This window comes from Sinohyriopsis cumingii, chromosome 6 (genome assembly GCF_028554795.1).
Source record: "Sinohyriopsis cumingii isolate HCF-2022 chromosome 6, ASM2855479v2, whole genome shotgun sequence".
NCBI lineage: Eukaryota > Metazoa > Mollusca > Bivalvia > Unionida > Unionidae > Sinohyriopsis > Sinohyriopsis cumingii.
Window position 1 is genome coordinate 81600179 of NC_142966.1, and position 12179 is coordinate 81612357.

Below are 12179 nucleotides of genomic sequence, written 5' to 3' on the forward strand. Positions count from 1 at the left end.
TCTGCTTCGTTTCGTTGTTTGGCTCGATCGGATCGTTGAATAGTGTTCCAGGTTCTTTTCCATTCTGTCGTGTCGTTCTTGTTGGCATAGGTTCGTCCCACCACGATGGCACGGGCTAAACACATCTGGTCATGAGGATTGTGAATTTGGACAAGACTACACTTAATGCTGCGAAGCTCGTTCACCAATAACATCTTTTTGCGTCCTGTCCCTTGAGGAAGAGAGACGTGGGCCATTTTCAGTGTGGCTTTACCATCGGTGATGTCAAACTGGTCATTAGATTGTTGTACGTGTTGAATCTTGTCCATGATTTTGGAAGGGGTTAGTTCTGCAGGTCTGCTAAACTCGATCCAAACAGGGGATTTCAAACCGTCGTGATCTATGGATAGTGTCAAGCGATCGTCTTCTTTGATTTGACATTGTCGCTTGAGTGCGGTGAGCAAAGAATCCCACATCTCGGTGATGAACCCTTCTGCTTTCTCCAAGGGTACGTCGGCCTTGAAATCTTTAAACTTCACCGTGTAGGTGTAAGCCGTGGTTCTAAATTTTCTAGAGGAGCGCTTTTCCGTCTCTCGAATGGAATAGTATTTTTCAGGGTTGACTAAGGGTGACGAACTTGGTTTAGAGGTTTCAAATTCTGGTTCACTCATGTCCTCTTCAAAATCACTGGCATGAATTTGTGCCAAGATTTCAGCCCTGGTACGAGGCATAGATCACGTTTCTGCCTCTTACTTTCTTCTTCTTCTTCTTTCTTCTCGAATGAATGGGATCGTTTCATCTTGAGTGCAAAACGTCAAATGACTCAAGTTTAAACACCATAGACTAATTTATAGTCTTGGCAAACCAGCGTATATAAAAAGGGTGTGTGTCTTGTCCTTTCACTATTCATTTCACTCTCAAGCCGAGCACAACGATGGAAGAGACTACCCAGATGGAACGTTTCGTCAGAGCTTTGCGAGGGGTCATTAGAAAATTCTCTTCAGACCAGCCGACGGACTACTCTCCTTCCTTTCGAGATAAAAGTCAAGATACTTGCTATATCTGTCAGAAGAAAGGGCATTGGTCTTCAGAGTGTCCAGACCGTCAAAAAAGAACAAAAACAGGGGCTAAAAAAGACAAAAGTCAAGATACCTGTTATTATTGTAAAGAAAAAGGACATTGGTCTCCAGATTGCCCAAAAAAGAAACAAGAGGAGTCAGAAGAAAAGAAGGATTCTTCAGAAGAAGAGAGGGATTCTTCAGAGGAAGAAGAGGAAGAAAGAAGACAATTCTATTTAAAAGAGGCAAAGAAACAGGAGAAGAAAAGAAGAAGGGAAGAAAATGAGGAAAAAACGGTGAAGAAATTCAAAAAACAGAGAGACTAAATAATGAGAAAGAAGAAGTGTACGAACTTTTTAAAGTGTTCTGTGGTGAATTGTGAATTGGATTGTAGAAAAAGGATAAAAGAATACACGAATGATATTAGGTAAGTGTCTTTGAGTTTTGATTTTAAAATAAGAAGCTAAACTCAAGCACTCATACACAGACACGTACTATAAGGGTAAAATGGTTGGGGTTTATTTTTGAGTTATTGGCAAATTGAAATTGTATTTCTTTTCGAGAAATGTGGGTGGCCCTGAAAAGGGCCTTTTTCTTTATGGTGTAGGAGTGAGCTTAACCAATCAACTTTAACTGCCTTAAGCCTTTGCCACGGCCAAGGCCTACTTCTGATGATTGGGTTGAAATCACTAAGGGTGGTAGGACAGGCTTAGTCACAGGGTTGGCGTGTTTAGCTCGGGAAGGTCGTATTCTCTTCGGTCGTGATAAAGAAGTCTGATACATTTGTTTCAGACTTCTTAACTCCGCTAAAATGTCCAACAGTACCGTAGCCGTTTGATTTTCACCCTCTTGTTTCTTTGCTGCTACTTCTTCTTGCTGTTGTTGCTGTTGTTTTTTTCTTACCTCTTCTTGTTGCTGTTGCTGTTGCTGTAGAAGAAAAGCTTGTTCCGCTTCCTTTTGTCGTTGCATAAATTTCTCCAATTCTTCTTTCTGTCTCTGTCTAAAATTCTCCACTTGCGGTAATGAAGAAGGTAACGAAGGTTCCGGAACAAATTCTTGCGAGGTAAGAAAATCCACAAAATCCCAATGTACCTCTTCTGAAAGTAAGTCCGGGTTCCTTTGGGCAGTCTCCCCTGCTGGTGCACCCCAATGGATCGTTTTCTGAGTTTCCGTCATGTTGAATCACTGTCGCATAGATTGACTGCACACAAGCGCTAACGAATCTATATAGACCACGTGACGTCACAGACTGCTCTCTTCGGATTGGATGCGAGCTGACTGAATTTTGTAACGCGTGTTCGGATTGGTGAATGAATTCAATCCGTTTCAATCCTTCCTGTACCTATAAATAAGTGCAGTTCACTGCATTGATTCACCTATTCTCGTCGCTTCAAGATGTGGACCACAGTTGAGTCATCCACCCTTGTGTCTTCCATGATGTTTAGGACGGACATGCTCATGTATGTCAGGTCCAAGTGGACTGTTGTTGATAGGACAGATACTAGTCAATGGATGAGGAGAGTTTACATAGAAAGACAAGGATGTCTCAAGAGGGTACTTGTGTATGGACCGGCAGTTAGAAGGAGTTTAAGAAGAAGAAGAAGATGTGACAGATGCCATCTATGTTAATATTAATATTAACATAAACCCAAAGGCCCTTTTCAGGGCCAGCCATATTTCTCGAAAAGAGATAGCCTTTCCATTGCCTACCCCTTTTTTAAAAAAACTTTAAAAAAAAAAAAATCCCATATTCAATTCCCCTTTGTCCCTAAACAACCCCCAAACTCTATTCCCATGTTAAATTCCCCTTGTACGTATATCGGCCCACAATTTTTTCCCATGTTAATTCCCCTTGTACGTATATTAACCCACGATTTTTCGCCATGTTAAATTTCCATTGTACGTATATTCACCCAGGGGTCTCCGTAATGCTAATTTCCATTGTACGTATAGTGCCCCACCTTACTACTAGTATATTTTGTTGTACTTCTCTAACATTTTGTATTTTTATCGTAGTATTCGGCCATATGTTGCGTGGAGCTCTTAGAAACAAGAAACTCCTCTAAAATTAAGAAATAAACCCCATACGTCTGTGAAAACACAAATACCTTTCAAACTGATTTGTTTTTCCGGAATATTATAGCGAATGCACCATATGTCTATGTATTTATTTCTAACTTATTTCTTCCATTTCAATTAAAAAAAATCTAATCTTACTGAACTGCAATAGATTCCTTTATGTAGCAAACGAATACAGGAATAGCGTCTGTAACGGAGTCTCATGATCATCTAAATATTAATGGAGTGACAAAATCCTTCTGTAGAAAGACGGAAGTTCCAATCCAAAATCATGGTTCAGCACTGCCCCCCCCCCCCCATGATTTGATATCTTTCTCCTTAGGATATTATTCTCTCTACCTTAAACTTATGTTATCCCAAGAATAGTACGACCCGATTCCTTTACAATGTTCACCAACCGCTGTCAGGGATTCTCTGCTGGTGTGTATCTGTTCTTTAACTCCTTGTTTCAAGGCTTTTAGCGGTCTCTTCACCTGACCAGATCCAGATGTCATTCCTCTAAACGAAAGCCTTGTGATAAGGTCGAACGCTAAGGAATAAGAATATAGTTTGCTACAGAAAGGCATCTATTTGTGTTCAGTAACTATAAATGATTGCAGCCCGTAAAATTATTGATTCTAGAAAAGTCTATAGGTTTTGCAAACTTTTTTCAGTTTTCGTAGATTTGAAGCTCTCTGAAATCGTTTGCTACAGAGGCAAAACTCATAAGGCTTTTATAACTTTTATAGCATTTAGAAATCCACTCAGTAACACCTATAAATCCACTCAGTAACACCTATAAATCCACTCAGTAACACCTAGAAATCCAATCAGTAACATTTAGAAGTTCATTCAGACCGAGTCTTTAGTTGTGTAAAATTCAAATAATTAATTAGCATTGAAATATGACATTTACATTCAATATGAATCGTATTTGGTATTTTAACGTCATTGGTTGTAAAGTATTTTGAAGGATTAGATGTTATTAAAAACAGTTTTCAAAAAAGGCATGGATTTGGAAAAATAGGGATGAACTTGGAAGTGACACCAGCTACCACCTGATCATATTTAAGTTCCTAGTGCAACTACGTCATTAATAAAATCGAGAAGATTGTTATATCTAGGTGAATTGTGTAAATCGTATAAAAAACATGTCTGTCTATCGGTCTTTCAGGAGTTGACAACATTTCTATGGTTCCAATTGTTCACCTGAAAATGAATGCATGATTAAGGATTAGAGAAACAAGCGAGTTTCACTCAAAACACGCATCTCCGATGTAGCATTTCAAACTTATTATATATATATATATACATATATATATATATATATATATATATATATATATATATATATATATATATATATATATATATATATATATATATATATATATATATATATATATATATTGTAACTCTTGTTACATGTTTATTTGTAATATTTGGTCATGACTGTAACGTGTAATGCTCATATGTAATCAACATATTAGATGGCTAATTTTGTATACGGGAAGAGATTCTAATTTTAGACATTTAGAGTGCCAGCAGATTGCATAGAATCTATGCATATGTGTTGTCAAGTTGACAACTTTGAGATAATATTAGAAGAATGATGTTATTTCCCACTGGATGGGAAGTTCACGTGAGTAGATATTGTGAAATATCAGACTGAGTAGTGAGGTCTATCACGTGGGGTATCTCTCGTTCGGATGTACAACCGTCTAAAACAGGAAATTAAAACTAACTTGGTGAAGTATTTGGTGGAAAGGGAACTTCTTATGCAAGTGCTTTGGGATTAGTTATTATGACTCTATCTAGACCAAAAATGAAAATAAAAAAGCAAAATTAAAAAATCAGACGGAAGTAGAATCAAGGAAACTTCAGCTTAAACAAGAAACAGTGGTAATAGAAAACCAAAAAGAGGAAAAATTGAGAGATAAAATCAAAAAGTGAAAAAGAAATTCAAATTTAAATTCAGAAAGAAGAAAGAGATTGTCAGATTAATGAGGAAGAAAGAGAATAGGATGAGAGGAAAATGCAGATGCAGATGAAATTGCAAAAAAAGAAAGATGAAATGAAGCTGCAATTACAAAACGAAGAAAGAGAAACGGAAATACAGAGAGAAAAAGCAAGAAAGGGAAATGCAATTAAATTAAAAGAATTAGAACTGTCAACCAGAAGGAATGCAGCTCATGAAAGTTCAGTTTCTGTTACCAATAATATTAGGTTAGTACTCCCCTTCAAAGAAAAAGATGCATTTACAGATTTTCTTCATTCTGAAATAAAATAACTGAAAAGTTTAAAACGACCATGATAGCACTGGGCTTTGTTATCAAAGATTGTATTTATTGGCAAAGCTGGTGAAATGCATAGTTCACTGTCAATAGAGGTAAGTGCTGATTATGATTTGGTCAAGGATTTTTATCTTGAAGGGTTATGAGTTGGTATTTGAGGTATATTGACAGAGGTTTCGAATTTGAATTGCAAAACTGATAATAACTAAACCAAATCGAGTTTGCCAGGGAAATAAAATAACTATTGACATTTGATGTGCATCTATGTTGAGGATCTAAAATGATTGATGAAATAATGGCAAACGTAGAAAACTCATGTTAGTCGAAGTGTGGTTAGACCGTCCGCCTCGGATGCGGGAGGTCGCAGGTTCGAACACCAGCCGAGTCATAACAAAGACATAAAAATGGTACTAACACCAGCCTCGCTAGGCGCTCAGGATTAAGAGGTTAGTGGTAGAACTGGTCGGCCTTGTGTCAGAATAATGTGACTGGGTGGGACATGATGCTACATGTCTGCGGCATGATGCCCCCATTGCTAGAAATCACTATAAACTGCCACACTGCAGACATCGCAGCGATATGACTGATGTTTTTTTAAAACCTACGTTAAAAATCCAAATCACACACACACACACACACACACACACACGCACACTTAACAATCAGTACAAATTAAGGACGCATACTACTGACAAAGTCACGGACATTGTCGGCATTGAAGGTCATGGAAAACGAAGCCGTGTTTACACATCTAGTCTGAACTGTCAATAGAAAGAAAGGACGCACACTATTGACAAAATCACGGAGTCAGTGGACATTGGTACCTCTTGAACAACGAAGACTCATTACATATGTAGCCTGATCTATCAAACTAAGCTTTTAACAAAATCACACCGTGGACGTTGCTAATTCATAACAATGAAGACTCATTTACACAGCTAGTCTGAACTATCAATGCAAATTAAGGACGCACAATATTAACAATATCACGGAGACCTTGGACAATGGTAGTTCATCAACAACGAAGACGCATTCACACATCTAGTCTGAACTATCAATATAAACTGATGACTCACACACCGATTCTGGACTTGATATACAAACTAAGGACACGCGCTATTGACAAAATCACGGACACCGTGGACGTTGGTACGTCAAGAACAACGAAGACGTATTTACACATCTGAGTCTGAACTATCAATACAAACCAAGGACGCATACCATTGACATCAACACGGAGATCGTGGATATTAGTACCTCATGAACAACGATTACACATTTACATATGTAGCATCAGTAAACTCTAAGAACACACACATCTAATCTGAGCTATCAATACAAACCAAGGACGCACTCTCTTGACAAAATCACCCGGACCGTGGACCGTGGTACGTCATGGACAATGAAGTCTCACACTTCTTGTCTGAACTATCAGTACAACTAAGGATGCACACTACTGAAAAAATCACGGAGACGGTGAACATTGATACGTCATGGACAACGAAGACGTATTTACACATTTAGTCTTGACTATCAATGCAACCTAGGGACCCACACTATTGACAATATCAGGGAGACCGTGACCATTGATACCTCATGAACAATGATGTCGCATTTACACATGCTGCATGAACTATCAATAGAAACAAAGGATGCAAACATCTATTCTGAACTATCAATACAAACTAAGGACGCACACTCTTGACACAATCACGGAGACGGTGAACATTGATACGTCATGGACAACGAAGACGTATTTACACATTTAGTCTGGACTATCAATGCAACGTAGGGACCCACACTATTGACAATATCAAGGAGACCGTGACCATTGATACCTCATGAACAATCATGTCGCATTTACACATGCTGCATGAACTATCAATACAAACTAAGGACGCACACTCTTGACACAATCATGGAGACTGTGGACATTGGTACGCCATGGACAACGAAGAGGTATTGACACATCTAGTCTATACAGTCAATACAAGCTAAGGACGCACACTGCTGATAAAATTACGGAGACCGTGAACACTTATGCAAATTTATGTTGATCTATAAAGAGCACATTAATTTTGACAAGATAACAATTAATTAGATTTATGGGGAAGGGTGCGTGTTAAACCGCTATTCCGAAATGAATTTTAAAGTCTGCGTCATGGGAGGAAGTGATTCTTAATTAAGACTTTGTTTTTATTTAACCGTCAGACAGACTGAAATGGAAAGGTTTCACTTCTATCTTTGTATCGAAAATGTCTGAATTGAGTTTGTCCAGAATCAGTTATTTGGAAATATAGAGGCCAGGCTGTCCACAATTTTGGCGCGTATTTAAAAGGCGGTAAATATATTTAATCCTGGTTGGTTACGATAAATAAGGGGCGTGGTTTCCACACGATTCTTGATTTTAAATTGCCGCATCAAAAAATCTAGTCAGTCTACATTTTGCCTGCAAGAGTGAAAATATATAAGGCACCGAGACTGAATTTAGAAAGAATTCTGTCGTAAAACATATATCCAAGGAACTGGATGTCTGGAAAGTCGAGAGACACAATTATGGCGGTAGAAGCGAACAAACCTCGAAAGCACAAGGTCAATCTCATGTAATTCGTTGATACGAATACAATTATTTACTTAAATTTATTTGCTTATATTTGCAAGACTTTTTTGTTTAAATTCATCGATCAATTTTCTTGATATGAGTATTACTATGTTTGAGTTCATCTATCTTAATTCGTACAAAGATTTCGAAGCAAGATAACCGGGTGGGATTTCGGATTTACAACATAATACTTTTGACGGTGATACAAATACAACGTTTAATGACAAATGACTTGAATGAAAAAATAATTATGATTAATACGTGCGTATAATACCCAAATATTGGATCACATAACATAATCTGCACGAACTAAATAATGAAAATACAAATAAATGACTTACACAGTACAAGGACAAAAGTCGAATGGTTCACAGTGATCTCACAACGAAAGAATGATGTGTTTTACTCAGATAGTAAAAGTGTGGTATTTTACTCATATAGTAAAAATGTATTCACTCAAATAGTGAAAATGATGAAAAGAAAGGAACAGACGTACAAAACATCTTTACAGTCCCAAAAACACACTGGGTATTACAAACCCCAAAGATTAGCCCACGGCTAAAAGATTACATGTATGGAGTTACACGATCCGTCACCAGCACACTTGGTTATCAGTCACACTGATTAATCAAGCAGTCAGTATTTTAGGTTGGTCAATCAGGCAATCAGCGCCCATTAATCTCGGTCAGCAACACCCAATCACCTGCTACTCGACCAGCAAGACTGTTTACTCGTCTCTGCGGCTGCTATGGTTCCGCTTTACAGTTGCTATGGTCAACTTCTATGGTTAGCTCTGCAGCTGGTACCACGTCGACTCCGATCACTCCGATAACTCTGATCACTCTGATCACTCTGGTCTCTCTGATCACTCTGATCATTCTGATCACTCTGGTCAGCTATACAGCTGAGACTCTGATCACTCTGGTAAGCTGAAAATACATCTAACACCGTATGCATGACATGGGCATATACGAATAAACGTAATGACGTTATATACGGTAAGCTACACAGATTCCACTATCTGCACAATAATTAAAAAAACAATACACAAGTTCAAAAGTGAACCTAACTGTGCCCGACAAGAATCATACGGTACTAAACGTTTCTTAAAAAAATGCAACTTTACATATTGCTAATATAAATTTCTTGCTAAGTCACAAACAAGAATAGAATATATTTGCATGATACTACGTAAGCCGAAGCTACATAGAGAATATACAAAACTAAACTTGGTATTGCAATAGTTATACACAAGAAATTACTAACTCACATACCTATATAGCTGAAGATGTGCAAGTTCTTAAAGTATGTGTTGAATATCTTTTCTCCCCCAGCACAAAGCTGGTTTGAAGTCAAGAGATGACACCCTGGTTTTCCAAATGTGTGTGTTTTGCACTGTTCCCTGTCCAGCCATGACAGATGTGCAGTGTTGATGTAAAAAGGTAATAGTGCTAAATAGGTAGTTTTGTCAGGGTCGATCTTGATTCTGTTCTATCAATGTTTTTTTAGTTATCCCTTCTGATGGGTACTGGTCTGTACTTACGGCCCATGGAGCTCGTAAATTCCTCAAAACAAGCTTCTCTGGGGATTCATTGGAGAAGCTGGAATGTAATACCATTGACAAACATGCCGGTGGAATTTCTGGTTGGGAGGACTCTTTGTTCCCATCCACTCCCTAAAATCAATCAGAATAGGATTATCCGTGGACATAGTCCTCTTGGATTATTCTCTTAGAGCTCCGGGGACATTTTCCATTCCTAAACCCTGCAGGCTTGAACATGGGTTCGCACTCCCTACCATTGTCACCGTTATGGTTTCAGGTTTCCGCTCCCTGTTAAGGGTTGTTTATTTTTAGTGACTTTTGCCAAAGTCGGATCTTGTCCTGTTAGGTGGAGTGTGTGCACTGTTGAGTTGCGCTCCAGTTTTGTGAGAGGACTGGCACTATCTAGATCTTCATTTGGGTTAAAGTCTATCTATTATCTGTTTAAAATGGGAAAGTAGTTTCTTTAGCGTATTAAATATATATATATATATATATATATATATATATATATATATATATATATATATATATATATATATATATATATATATATTAAAATTCTGAGATCAATACAAAGTGGTCTGAGCAGTTTTTAAAGACAAAAGGATTATAAGCTAATAAATAAATAATGTGTCTAATAGCATGTGTGTTTGTTTGGCGTTTGCATGTTTGCAAATAGATAATTAGAAGTGTGGAAGATAGAGAAAAAGAGAGAGAAAATGTATAATGCATATTACAGTAAATCTGTATGCATGAAATCTGTTTACTTTCGGTTCCTTTTCTGTTTCGTTGTTAAACTGTGCAAGTTCGTTTTTTTGGGGTTATACTGTTGTCTCAGCACTTGAATAATTTGGTACTCTATCTTCTGTTTCAGAGACCTTTCTTTCTCGCTTCGTAAGGAATAATTTATCTCCTGATTGTATCACGTATGTACATTTCCACCTCCGTTCTGTTATATTCAATGGGTTTACTAATCGTGTTCTTGGTTAAGCTCCTTGAAGAGTCGCGTTTTATGGGTTATACTTCATACGAAGTACCTTATTTGAAGTTATATATGTATGTTATCCATAGTCCTGAATCGAAGTCCTATCTGTTCCAGATCCGTTGCCGTCAAGTAGTATGATTTGTTTTATGGTATGTTTTATCGGTTTTATTTCTTTACAAATTCCAAGTCAATAGCTCCATTATCCTTGATCGAGGTCCTTGTTCGTTCCGTTGTGATGTGTTGTGCAAATCTTTAAGTGAACTGCTCATTGACAAGACGTTCCGTAATGTAAAGATTTTGACCTTCGGTGAGGTATTTATACACAGACGATGCAGCCATACGTCTGTGCGCTGGAAGTATTTGGTTCTTCCCATCAAAAGCACTTCGCACGTGCTGCATTGGGTAAACCGAACTCACTATTTCGAAATCTTTGTACAATATACATAAATCACCTTCGTGTATTGTTGTACAAAAAAAAAAAGAAACCCGAGTACATATATTTAATACATAAAAGGATTTATACAATTCCGCGACAGGTCTTCTTTATAGACGTTTGACGAATTGTTCGAATTTGTCGTATTGATTGTTATAGGAATCCAAGAATTTCATGCATTACTTTTATTGATATGAGTTACTAGAATCTGTGTGAATTCTCCGATCTTAGATGATTTCACGTACGATAAAGACTTGAATGTGTGTATTCGCTGAAAATAACGTAGTTAAATCATCTAATCAATTTCATTCATTCATTTTTGTAATTGGGACGAGAACGGAGCTGTTATGTCTCGTGTGATGTTACTGTGAGTCAGTGCTAAAATAGCCATTAGGAAGTACATTAATCTTATGAAACTAGGTTTGTTTATTGTCTGCCATATTTGGCTTGACCAGATAGCCTTTGGTATCTGTTTAAATTCTGATAGGACGATATCTGACATAACGAGGGGGAATAATGATTTATTCCCAGTAGGATATCTGACAGAAGATTTAGGTTGCTTCTCTGTTTATTTTAAAAGGGGAAATAACTCCACTGACGTATCCACCTACCTACATATCTAAGTATCTACGTACTTACGTGTCCACCTACCCACACAAGTTTGAGGGCCGAACAGAGGCGAAACAGTAGGGAGGATGGGGAAGGAAAAAAGCGAAATGACCGAGAAGAACAGCCACAGTGAAGTTGGAATAAACCGGAAAGAAGCAGGTTATGAAGTTGTACAAGGCAATGACTTCGATTGTTCACGCGATTGTATGATGAACCAATCCTATCATTTAAAACCGATCGGTTATTTATATAAATATATTTGTGTTTGAAATTCGTTGGAAGATTTTTTTTTTAAAATGAAGTGTATGTTCCTAATGTAATGTATTATCACAGTTGTTTATGTAATTGATTAAATTGTTGGTTTTCATTTACGGGGTCTCGTGTCATTCTGTTCTATATATCTGCTCAGATCTCTACTTATTCCATCTATAAGTTTCACACATTATTTTAATATTTACTTGATCCGGGCAACAATACCGAGGGCGATCACCCTCTAGATAACGATAGCCAAACAAAGAGGACACATTGTAAGAACAACACCACCCAGAAGCACCGCTACACACTGCAACATCATGGAAAACGAAGACATTCTTTACACATTTAGTCTGAACTATCCAT